The sequence below is a fragment of the Aphelocoma coerulescens genome, unplaced genomic scaffold (genome assembly GCF_041296385.1).
Source record: "Aphelocoma coerulescens isolate FSJ_1873_10779 unplaced genomic scaffold, UR_Acoe_1.0 HiC_scaffold_151, whole genome shotgun sequence".
Lineage (NCBI taxonomy): Eukaryota > Metazoa > Chordata > Aves > Passeriformes > Corvidae > Aphelocoma > Aphelocoma coerulescens.
The window spans coordinates 238287-249820 of NW_027183501.1; the positions used below are offsets into that span (position 1 = coordinate 238287).

The 11534-nt window shown below is 53.0% G+C and overlaps 1 long non-coding RNA gene across 1 annotated transcript; it reads right to left on the reverse strand.

The window, feature by feature from the left end:
• Window positions 1–5940: 5940 nt before the first annotated feature.
• On the reverse strand, window positions 5941–11237 carry LOC138100898 (uncharacterized). Its single transcript, XR_011146957.1, has 2 exons — window positions 9161–11237; window positions 5941–7362 (listed from the first exon to the last, which is right to left on the reverse strand). It is a non-coding gene; the product is annotated as an uncharacterized lncRNA (long non-coding RNA).
• Between the last annotated feature and the right edge of the window lie 297 nt (window positions 11238–11534).

Consider the following 11534-nt stretch of genomic DNA (forward strand, 5'->3'; position numbering starts at 1 on the left):
GAAGATGTGTTGAAGCGTCTTCATCGGTGGAGTGTTGTGAGTAAGGGCTGCAGTCAGTGTGTAAGCTGAAGAAGGGTGTCTGTCTGTGAGAGTGTGTGTCTGTCTGTGTCTGCGTGTGTCAGTCTGTGAGAGCGTGTGTGACTGGTTCTAACCTTGTGTGTGGGATTTTTGCCTTCCAGTTTTTTCAACTGATTTTTAACTTTATAATAAGAAAACAGCCAGCTGTGAGGTTTTTTTTCCCCCATCTGGGTTTTGTTTTTCCTTGGTCCCGTCCTGTCTGCGAGGTGATGTTCATCGCCAAGGTTTGGGTGCAGCCAAACAAACAGCCTCCCTAACAGGGTGGAGAGTACCCAGTGGAGGTTAGGAATACAGGGAAAAGGTGCACCAGCCCTCATACCACCCCTGACAGCACCATTTTCCCCCCACCAGCAGCACAGTGCAGCAACCCTGGAACCCTCACTGCAGCAGAGCTCAGTAACCCTGGTGCTGGGATAACCCTGGAACCCTCAGAGGAGGACAAGCCCCACACCAAAAAGTTAGGGATGACAGCTGCAGGCTGGAGAGTGACAGGTACGGGTTGAGGGCTGGGGCGTGTAGAGCAGGAGTGAGGGGTTCCAGGCAGCAATAGCAGTGAGGGGTATAAAGTAGAGGGGGTTAAAGGTTAGGGGATAAAGGGACAAAAGTCAGGGCATAGGTTGGGGGGTCAGGGAATCAAAGGTGAAAGTCCAGGGGTCGAAGGTCAAGGTGGTCAATGTCAAAGCACAGAGGTCACATGTAGAAAGTTGGGGCAAAGGTCACAGGGCTCAGGGGGGTCAAAGGTCCTGGGGTCAGGTGTCATGGGTCAAAAGGCAAGGGTCAAAGGGCTCAGGTTTGGGGGGGGTCAAAGGGCAGGGCTCAAGGTGTAAAGGTGGATGGTCAGGGGTCAGGGATCAAAGGTCAGGTTGTCAAGGAATGGGTCGAGGGGTCAAAGGTCAGGGGGGTAAAAGGTCAAGGCTCAGGCTCAGGATTAGAGGTTTCAGCATGATTTTCCATGGTGGTTCCCAGTGTGGGGACACGGGGTGTGGAGTCAGTGGCGCCGGGGGCGGGCAGGAGCCCCATGGGCAGTGGCCGGCAGCGGCGGGGACGTCTCCGTCCGGGTTGCGCCCCTCCACTCCCAGCAGAAGCCCCCCTGCGCTGTGCGGTGCCCGGCCGCACTCCTTGCCCTCCCTGCCGCTGCCTTCCCGCACTCCCACCGCACCCCCTGCTCCCCTCCAGCCCAGGGAAATGCAGGAAAACACAAAATCATCGAGGTGGAACAGTCACCGGAGCTGCCCGAGCCATCCCCCCGCCTGAAGGCGGCAGCTGCCCAGAGCCGGGAGCACCCAGCAGGATGCAGCTCCTCTTTCCCAGGAGCTGGAGGCAGGGTTTCCCAGGCAGGGGGAGCAGGGAGAATTTCAGCTCCCAGCAGCTCTCTGTGAGTGCTGGATGGACTCTGGGCTGAGCCAGGTGGGAGGTGTGGGTGGTGTTCATGTCCTCAGGAGCTGCTCGAATCCACCTTAAACTCCTGGAGTGGTCTGTGCTGGGAAGAACCTTACAGACCATCCTGTTCAGCCCCTTGCCATGGTCAGGGACACCTTCCTGGGGTGTCTGTGCCAGAGTGGTGGAATGGGCAGGACTTTTTCCCTGAGCCCAATCCCGGGCAATACTGGGGTTCCCATGGGAAGAAGCCTGTGAGCTGCATTTCCGGAGCTGGGAGCCTCCATGCCTGGGAGTGTTCCCAGTACCGCTCTTTGGTTTTTTCCATAACTGGGCATGATGTTTCTCCCCAGAGCAAGGTGGTTTTCCCTGGATTGTTGGGGTTACACACTGGCTGTTTGACAGCTCTGTTGTCTCTTTGTCCTGAATGGAAGAGCGAGGAACGGGAGATGCTCCCAACTGTCACAGGGATGTGGGAACAGCCCAGTTCCAGTGAGGAATGTGACGCCCAGCTTGTGGCGTGTGCCCTGAGATGGTCTTTCCTGTTGTTTTGTCCTTAGAGCCTGTTGGAGTGCTGGCCTGGATTTGGGAGGAGCCAAGTAGCCTGGAGCAGTGAGGTTTTTCCTGTCAGAAATCCATGCTGGGGATGTTTTCCCTGGCTGTCCCAAGGGGAAGGAACAGCTCTGGAGTTTTTGCAGCCACAGGCTGGGGATGCATCCCCTGAAAACCAGTTCAGGATCGTTCATCTGACTCTGTCCCTGACCTGTGGCTTCCAGGGAGCCTTCTGGTCTTCTGGATATTCCCAGGAGAGGATATTCCACCACCTGACTTTTAAGCCAGGAATTGCAAACCCAGTAAGTCAGTCACATTCTATGGGAGCTGCCCCAATGGTGGGATGGCAGAGGGCACAGCCCACGCTGCTGTTTGGGACATTCCCAGCTGGAACGGGAGCCAGCTGGGCATTTTGGAGCGCTGAGGCCACAAGGGCAGCCTTGAGTGGCATTCCCAGGCAATGCTGAGGCATCCCATGCCTGTGGCACGTGGCAACACATGCCTGATGTGGAGCAGAGAGAGGAAGGGAGAAATTCTGAGTTGATGGGAGGAATGGAATTGGGCTTTCCAGAATGGAATTGGTATAGGTGCTGATGGAATCATGGGGTGGCTTGGAAGGGACACAAAGACCCTCTGGGCTCTGTTTTCCCATCCCATGGCAAAGAACACGTCCAAAACTGCCTCCTCACCCTCATGGAATGGCAATGGGTGTTGGGAGCTCTGGCAGGAGCACCTGGAGACCAGGTAAGAATAGCAATGGGATTGTTTTGGCTGCTGCTGGATGTGGTTTTCTCTTTGCAGGATGTTCCTCTGACCGATGTTTTCACAGTAGCTTGCTAGGCCTCATTTGAGGATAATTCCAAGAATTTGGAAGTAGTTGGAAAAGAGTGAGGAAAAAAGGTGAACCTGATCCGTTTCTAGTAATTCTGAACTTCTCTTGCAGCACCATTCTGAAGGAAAGCTGGTTAAAGGATAAAGATGCAGAGGAACAAGTGTTGTCAACCCCCCTGCCTCCCTGACAGAGCAAAGCTTTCTGCAATCCCAGTAAATCTCTTGGAGAAACTATGGGATCACAAGGTTTCCTAGGAAAGGAAAACTAAGGACAGAGATGAGGAAAGAGGCTTCCAATTAATAATGATTTGATGGAGGTAGGAATGATTCTTGTATGTTTGATGCACCCCTTTTTATTCCTGGGATAATTTTAAATGATTTCTTTAAAAACTCATTTTGATTTGGGAATTCAAATTAGAGAGGAAGCGATGCAAAATAAATGCAGGGAGAGATCACAGAATCATCCTGGAATGGCAGAATAGTTTGGGTGGGAAGGGACCTTAAGGATCACCTCATTCCATCCACAGGGTGCTCCAAGCCCCGGCCAGCCTGGCCTCAAACACTTCCAGGGATGGGGCAGCCACGATTTCCCTGGGTTTATGGGCACAAGAGGAAATTTCCAGCAGGAAGTGAGGGATTTCCTTTGCTCTGCCTGGCCCTAGCAGGGCTTTGGGAGGCAGAGGGTGTGGGAACAGGAGCTTTGTCCACTGCCTTGGGGGAGTCTCTGCTGTCCCAAAACCCAGCCGAGCAAGTGGTTGTGGTTTAACATCCCGTTCAAAGGAGATGCCAGGCCAGGAACGGGAATGGACTGCAGAGCAGGGATGGTGCCCAGCAGAGGGGTGACCGTCCAGGGGGTCCCAGCAGTCCATCCCTGCTGGCCAGGTTTGGGATGAGCAGGTTGGTGACTGTCCCTGTGCTTGCTCTGCAGGATGAGGAAGCCAGGCCTGCTGAGGAGGAAGATGAGGAGGTGTGGGAGGATGGAGACAGCGGCCACCAAAGGCTGCAGAAGGCACAGATCCAGGTAGGAGACGTTGCCTTCCGAGGAGAGGGACTTGTCTGTCCCGTTGGAATTTGGGGCGTGAGGCCAGTGGAACAAAGGGTTTGATTCCATTTTCTTACTCGGGTTTTCACGTGCCTTAAGAGAGCTTTGTGAAAATGTCATTATCCCTGATTGAATCTCTGGAAAACAGGGATTGAAGCTTTCAGAAGGGGCCCAACCCTGCCTGCACGTATCCAAGTGCAGCCCCCACTCCCTGTTTTTGTGTACAGCTGGGATGAGACCTCAGCTGCTGCTACTTGCCCACTCACAAGTTGTGTAGCTCAGAGCCTCAGCCATGAAGGGTCAGGCTGTGTTTAAAACAGCCCAAGGTACCAGAGAGCTGAAGTAATTTCCTAGCAGGTAACTTGACTTGGAAGCTGCATTCTAAAATTTGTCCACATTTAATTTATGTCCCACGTGGAGACACCTAAAGAAGCAGAGGTGGGGTGTTCCTAAGAAAAGAACATCTAAATTCTTTGGTGGTAGAGGGCTTAAAATTAAAGTCTGAGTGGAGGTGCCTTTAGGACACTTTCATTCCAGTATCTGAATGGAATTTACATGAAGTATCCAAATCCTGACAAGCTTGTATGAACTCCAAAGCCTCTGCAAGTGTTTTACAGCCAGGGAAGGAGATAAGAGTCTGGAGTCTCTTCCCAAAACCTGGCTGCTGGTTTGTTTGGCCAGGCATAGGAATAATTGTGTATTCCCTGGGGCTGTCCTTATGGGGAGAGGTTTACTTATGTGCCCTGGGTTTATTCAGTGCCTCTTCAAAGTGATGGAAACTGATTTCATTGAAATGCCAGGGGTGCCAAATGTTTTCCCCAGCCAGAGCTCGGAGCCAGCCCAGTGGGAAGTGGTTTAATGGCCATTTTCCCACTCCCTCGGGGCAGCAGCACTGGAGCACTCGTACCCAACCGTGCCCGAGGTGCCGAGTACTGGCAGGAGGCAAAGCCAGGGACGGGGCAGTAGGAGCTTGCAGTGCTCCTGGAATCGCAGAGCTGGAGCTGTGGGTTAGAACTCCCAGGAGCTGCTGCCTCACTCAAACCTCGTTTCAAGCTCCGCATCCCTCCTGCTCTCTTGGAATGATTGTTGCTTCTGTTGTTGCTCTTTCCCGATACATGATGATTATTATTGTAAATTCCCACTCCATTTCTTCCATAGCCCTTTGCTTCCCAGAGGTGGTGCTTTAGGCAAGCCCCTCCAGCCTGGGAAGGTGCTTTTGGCTCCGCACTCATTCCCAGTCCCCATGAGCAGCTGGACCTGTGCTGCCCCAGCAGGTGCCTTTCCTTCCTTCCTTCCCTGCTGCACTTTGGCTTTTCAAGGGCTCTCTGGGGGGCTGAGGGAGAAGTTCTTTGTCATTCCAGGGCAGCATAAGCCCTGATCCCACTAAAAGCAGGAGGAATCATTTCATCCTTGTTTTTGGATACACCTTTAGTGTTTTCTCTCTTTTGCTGACACTGTGTGGTGAAGCAGCAGCTCCCTGGAATAATTTTTATTTGTAAAACAGTGAATTCCCTGCTGGAATCCCAGTCACAGCCCCCCAGATCAATGTGCAGTTTAAGGCCTTACACCCTGACCAGGACAAGTTCCTGTCCTTAGACATGGAAAACAGGGGAGAACTCAGACTGGATTGGAGCCAGCATCCAGAATGGGGAAAGTGAGGCAGCGTGCTTGGAGAAGGCTGGGGCTGGTACAGGGGGTGTTCCCCGTTGGATGACACCCGTGTGGAGCCGATCCTTCTCTTCCTTTGTCCAAAGTCCGATGGCAAAGGAGTGAAGAACCCACAAGTGGGGCCTGGAAGGAAAACAGTTCTGTTAAAATTAGGCAAAGAATGCACTAAGTAAAAATGGACATCCTTTTTATGTGTGAAAGAAAGTAGGGGAAAAATGTTGAAAAAGAGTTCTTTTATTTGGTGCCACCTCTCATTTTTTTATGGATAAAACCCTCTAGTAAGCAATCAGAACAGGAGTGGGAAAGCCAGGAGCCTTTGACTTCCACAGTGAACTTAATTTCCATGCTTAATTTTAACAATTTCCTCTCTCTCTCAGGGCAGGAAAACCCACTTAACTTGTCCCATCTTTGCCAAAAGCTTTGGTGTTTGAGCAGCCAAACCCAAGGAGCTCTGGCCCCACCAGCCTGTACTGGAGGGCCCCTGGTCCTGCCCGTGGTGTGGGATGAATCCCCAGTTGTCCCCAGAGGGGGCTGCCCTGGTCCCTGCAGTGCCCAGCACCTGAGACAGAGAGAGCCCTGTCCAAAGGGGCCTTTGGCACCTTGTCAGGAATGTGGCAGCAGCCCCAGGAGCAGGCTGGAGGTGAGAACTGGGGCTGTGTTTGAGCCTGAGCAGGTCAGCTCAGTGTTTACCTGTGGGGGGAGCTTGGCCCCACACTCTGAGTTGAAGCGGGATCAGGGTGACAGATGCTGCATTTTGGGCACCCTGAGAGTTTCTCTCCCCCCTGGAGCTTTCCTGCAGGGATGGGGCAGGGCAGGGAGCAGAATTAACCCTGCACCTCCCGTGGACACTGCTGGCCTTTGTCTCTCTGTTGTGCCATCAGCCTGTGGGAATTTGCTGCTGCCGCTGCCACCCCACCTGGGGGCTGCGTGCTCCTGGCAGCCCTTCCCAGCCCCACACCCGAGCTCCAGCGGTGCCTCCGGGCTGTGTTGGGAGCGTTTGCTGGGAATGGGCCTCATCCCTGGAGTATCCTTTCCTTCCAGAGTGGATGGACAGAGCTGCTGGGCTTGTCAGCTTCAGAGTTTGATTGCAAAAGTCACTGCAGGGAAGAATGACAAGGAGGTTTGTCAGAGTGGTGCTGTCAGACCCCACCTGCCAGTCTGTGCTTTGGGTTGGAGGTTGTTGTGTATTGGCCCTGCAGGCAAGGAATGTCCCCTTCCCACCTCAGCCCAGCAGCTCCCAAGGGCTCTTCCTGGAGTACTTATTCTTTGCTTCCCTTTGGGCTAACTTAATCTCCACCCTTCCATGAGCAATTCCTTGGCTTCTCCTGGAGAAAACCCCACGGCAGAGGCAGTCTGCAAAGGAGCCCAGAGCTGTGCTTGGAGCAGAGAGTGCTGAGAGCTGCGGGTGCCTCTGCTGCCCCAGGCTGGCAATATCCCCATGGAACAGACTGGGCAAATGGGATTAGAGGGAGCACAAGTCCCTTCAGGGAAGGGGTTTTCTCCTGTGCACATCAGGCACAGGGCAGGAAGGGAACTTTGGAAATCAGCTGATTTCCCCCAGAAAGCATAACTCACATCAGCATGGATGACATGACCTGTGCCCACCGCTCACCATGCACCCGGCCAGAATCAAGAGCAAAGGTTGGTTTGGGTGTGAGCACTTGAAATAACTTGGAAAGAGAAGCAATCACCTTTTGCTGCTTCTTTCTTTCTTTCAGATGCTGGGATTGCCTCCGGGCACGTGTGCTGAGCTCTCCCTGCAGGGAACCGTCAGGCCTTAACAGCTGTGAGGTTGTGTTCTTCTCAGTGGGGAACTGGAAATAATTATTAATTAATTAATTGCAGAAATGTCTTCTGAACCTTTCCCCTTTCCTGGTAGATCTTCTCTCTCTGCCTCTGAATTTACAGCTGTTCCCTGGTGTCATTGGCCCTGCCTGAATTCCTTGCAGCTCCTCACTGGGAAAACCTGGGGTGACTGAGAGGGGACACAAGAATTGTTTGTGTAGGAAAATGGGAGGGGATGTCGAGGGGAGCGAGGTGGCATTTTTGAGGGAAAAGCTGAGGTGATGTTTAGGAGAGAGAATGCACATTTTTGGGGCAGAAAAGAGTTAATATTGTAGAGGAAGGAAAATTTGGGGGGTAAAACTTGATGTAACCTGTAGGGGACAGAATGAATATTTTGGCATAGGCATAGAGGAGTAGACAAATAAGGAAAATTTTGGAGGCAAAGCGTGACAAAATCTCAAGAGCAGAGAATGATCACTTGGAGGGAAAAATGAGGTGATGAGTACTGAGCATGTGGGGAAAATCTGAGCTAATCTCTAGGGGAGAGCATGAACACACTGAGGTAACATGAGGGAATCAGTTGTGGGCAGGTAGGGAAACTTGTGTAAAAAGAACATTAAATAAGCTGTAGAAAGAACATGTTGAGGTAAAAATGAGGTCATCAGTAGTAGACAGATGGAAAACTTTGGTGGTAAATCTTGATAGAAGCTATGTGGTAGAAAGTAAATAAATATTGAAGGAAGAAGAGGGAATCAGTAGTGGACAGGTAGGGGAATTTTGGGGGGGTAAAACTTGAAATAATCTAGAGGTTGAGAATGAATATTTTGAGGTAAAAATGAGGTAATAAGTTGTGGACAGTTAAGGAAAATTTTGGGGGTCAAACTTGAGGTAATCTCTAGGGAGAGTATGACACACTGACATAAACTGAGGCAGTCACTGGGGCTAGGCAAGGAAATTTGGGGTGTAAAACGTGGGAAGATCTGTAGGGCAGAGAATGAACATATTGAGGAAGCAATGAGGTGACCAGTAGTCAAGAGGAGGTAGAATTTGGGGGGCAAACCCTGAGGTAATTATGGAGGAACAGTAAGTGTTTTTGAGAAAAAAATCGGACCTAATTTGTAGGGGACAGAATGAACATTTTGGGGATAAGACAGACAGAACTTGCGTGGTTTTGGTTTTACAATCTGGTCAGTATACAGGGGACAAAATAGACATTTTGGTCATAAAATCCTAGTTAATCTGTAGAAGAAAGAACTCCTATTTTGAGGTAAAAAGGAGGTGATCAGAATTGGGCAGGTAGGGAAAATTGAGGGGGTAAAATGTGAGGTCATCTCTAGGAGAGAGCAGGAGCATCCTGAGGTAAACTGAGGGAATTGCTGTGGACAGGTGGGTAAATCTGGGGGGTAAAACTTGAGGGAATCTCCATGGTAGAAAAGGAGTATTTTGAAGTAAAAATGAAGTACTCCGTGGTGGAGAGGTACAGAAAATGTCGGGGGTAGAATCTGAGGTGATCTGTAGCAGAGAGAATGCACTTGATGGGGTAAACTGAGGTTTTATGGCCAGGTAGGGAAGTTCTGAGGGGTAAAAATTGAAAGTGTCTGTAGGGTAAAGAATGAGAATATTGAGGTGGAAATGAGGAAAGAGGTAGTGGACAGGTGGGGAAAGTTTTGGGGGCAAATCTTGTGGTAATCTCCAGAGCAGAGAAAGAATGCTTCCTTGTAAAAAATGAGGAACTCAGAAGGAGACAGATGGGGACATTTTGGGGGTAAAGTCTCAGATCATCTCAAGGTGAGGGAAGGACTATTTGGAGGTGAACTCAGGACTCACTGTGTCCTCCTTCCTTGGCAGCAGCTGGCAGGGAAGGGAGAAGAGGCCTCAGGCTGGAGAGGGGCAGGAGAAAGGCACTGTGGGCAAAGGGACCTCCCTGGCATCCCCAGGGCACCTGTGGGGAACAGAGTGGACACTTTGGGAGCAAAGGGAGGTGAGTGGATTGTCCCTTTGGGGGATGCTGGGATTTAAATCATTCTATCCATTTGCCTGCTGACATTTCCCAGCCCAGGGGCTTTGGCTGCCAGGGCAGCACAAAGGTTGTTCCCTGTGTGGTGCCCAGATTTGGGGTTAGGCTTTGCTAGTTCACATGAATTCTACCCAAAGCCCTGAATTGCCACTGGAATAGCCTCCTAGTGCCTCCTGGAGCATGGATATTCCCATGCAGAGCTGCCTATTTAACAGCAGGTGTCAGGAAGCAGCAGAGCTTCCAGGGAAGCTCAGCAGGGTCAGGGCAAGGACAGCTTCATGTTCCATAGAATTTGCTGTTTGTAACCCTCATCCCCCAGCCCCCCCCACCATGTCCCTGGGGCACCTGACAGAGTTCCCTGGAATTCAGCTGCCTGCACCCCCCGAGCTTGGGCTCCAGGTGATATTTGGAAGCAGGAGAAGGCGCTGGCCGGACGCGCTCCCAGCCCGTGCTGAGGCAGCCCCTGTGCCCCCGGGAGGACTTCTCTCCCTGCAGGAGCAATTTCATTGCAGAGCCTCTGGAAGTTCTTTTCCCTCAGGAAAGGGATGCACATCCCTGCCTTCAGGGCACCTGCAGTGTGAGCCACCTGTGAAAGCTTTCCATCAGTTGTGCAGTTCCAGCTGGTTCCCCAAAAACTGCCAACTCAATCCAAAGAGATTTCTCTGCCTCTGACCTTTCATTTGAAGGCATCTCTGAGGGCATTGCTTGGCATTTCATTGCTGTGGGGGAAGCTTGCCTTGGCTTTAACGCTGCTGAGGGATGATGTCCTCAGGCTGGAAGGGAAGGCATTTTGGGTGGCTGGGACATAGCTGGCAGGTGTGTGGGAGGTCGGCAGCGGGAATTGCTGTCTGAGCCCCTCTGCAAACAGCCCGTGCCGACATTCCCCGGTGCCAGCTGTTCCTTGGGGTATTTTTGGGGCGTCAGTGGGGTCTGTCGGGGCCGAAGCATCTCCGGGTGCCTGTTCAGAGCAGCCCCTGGCCGAGGGGCCGCCCTTTATCCATGTCCATCCCAGCGCTGCCCAGGCAGCCCAGTGCCCGTTCCCGGGATGTGTGTTTGGCATGCTGTGTGCCACAGGCAGGACACTGCAGGCACAGCTCCTCTCTGCAAATCCAAAGCACAAGAGCTGCTGGTTCCCTTCCTGGGGCTGCTGGCCTTCTCCCTCCCCCCCGTTCCCTGCCAGCTGGGACACACAGAAGGAGCACCAAGGAACACTCCTGGCAATGAGCAGGAGTCACTGAGAGCTCTGTGCAGCTCTGGGCCACAAAAGCTGCCTCAGCCGCCACTGTGATTTTGGCCTGTGAACACTCACCTGCGGGAAATGCCCCTCTGCAGGCAGGAGCAGCTCTGACACTCTCCAGAACTTTGGCCATGGAGCAAGTGAACCCTCAGGACTTGCCTTGCTTCTTTCTCCCTGGAAAGGGACATGGAATGAGCACCTTGACAGCTGTTGGGGAAATCCTGGAAAGGGCAGGAAATCAGGGCTATGGGAAGAGTTTTGTGCTGTCCCCCAAACGATCACCTGTGGTGTTCCATGATCAGGTGCTGGCCATGGAGCTCTGCCCTGTGGCCATGGCAGGGGCTGGGGTGTAAAGCAGCATTAGCATAAAAGAAGGAGCTGTATTTGCAAAGGAATTACCTTGCTGGCACTTGGCATTGCCATGCCAGGCAGGACATTGGCAGGAGCTGAGATTGGCTTGGTTGGAGCAGGGTGCTGAGAATGGCCAGGTGTGGGTTCAAGGCCCAGATGAGGCATTCACATAAGGGTTCGACTTGGTGCTCCTTGTGTATCCATTCCCACTCAGGAGATGCTGTGCTCTGGAAATAAAGAAGAAACAGTTTCCACTGGACTTTCAAAGCCAGAGGTTTTTGCACTGGAGAGTGCAAGGCGCAGAGAAAGTGGGGGGGGGGGGGGAAGGAGAGCATCAGGTAGCGGCTGAGCGGCCCGAGCCCCGGCCCCAGAGCGGGCGCAGTCAGAGCAGGAGCGGCAGCAGCGGACTCGGCGCCAGCGCCCGGCCCGGGGGAGCGGCTCCTCCCGGCCGCGGCGCTGCAGCCGCGCTCGCTGGGCGGGGGCGCGGCGGGCGGGAGGCCCCCGGGGGAGCGGCCCCGGGGCGGGGGGAGGCGGGCGCTGCTCTGCGCAGGGGGTGCGGCGGCCTCGGCAGCGCCGGGGCTGGGGGAGCTGCGCGT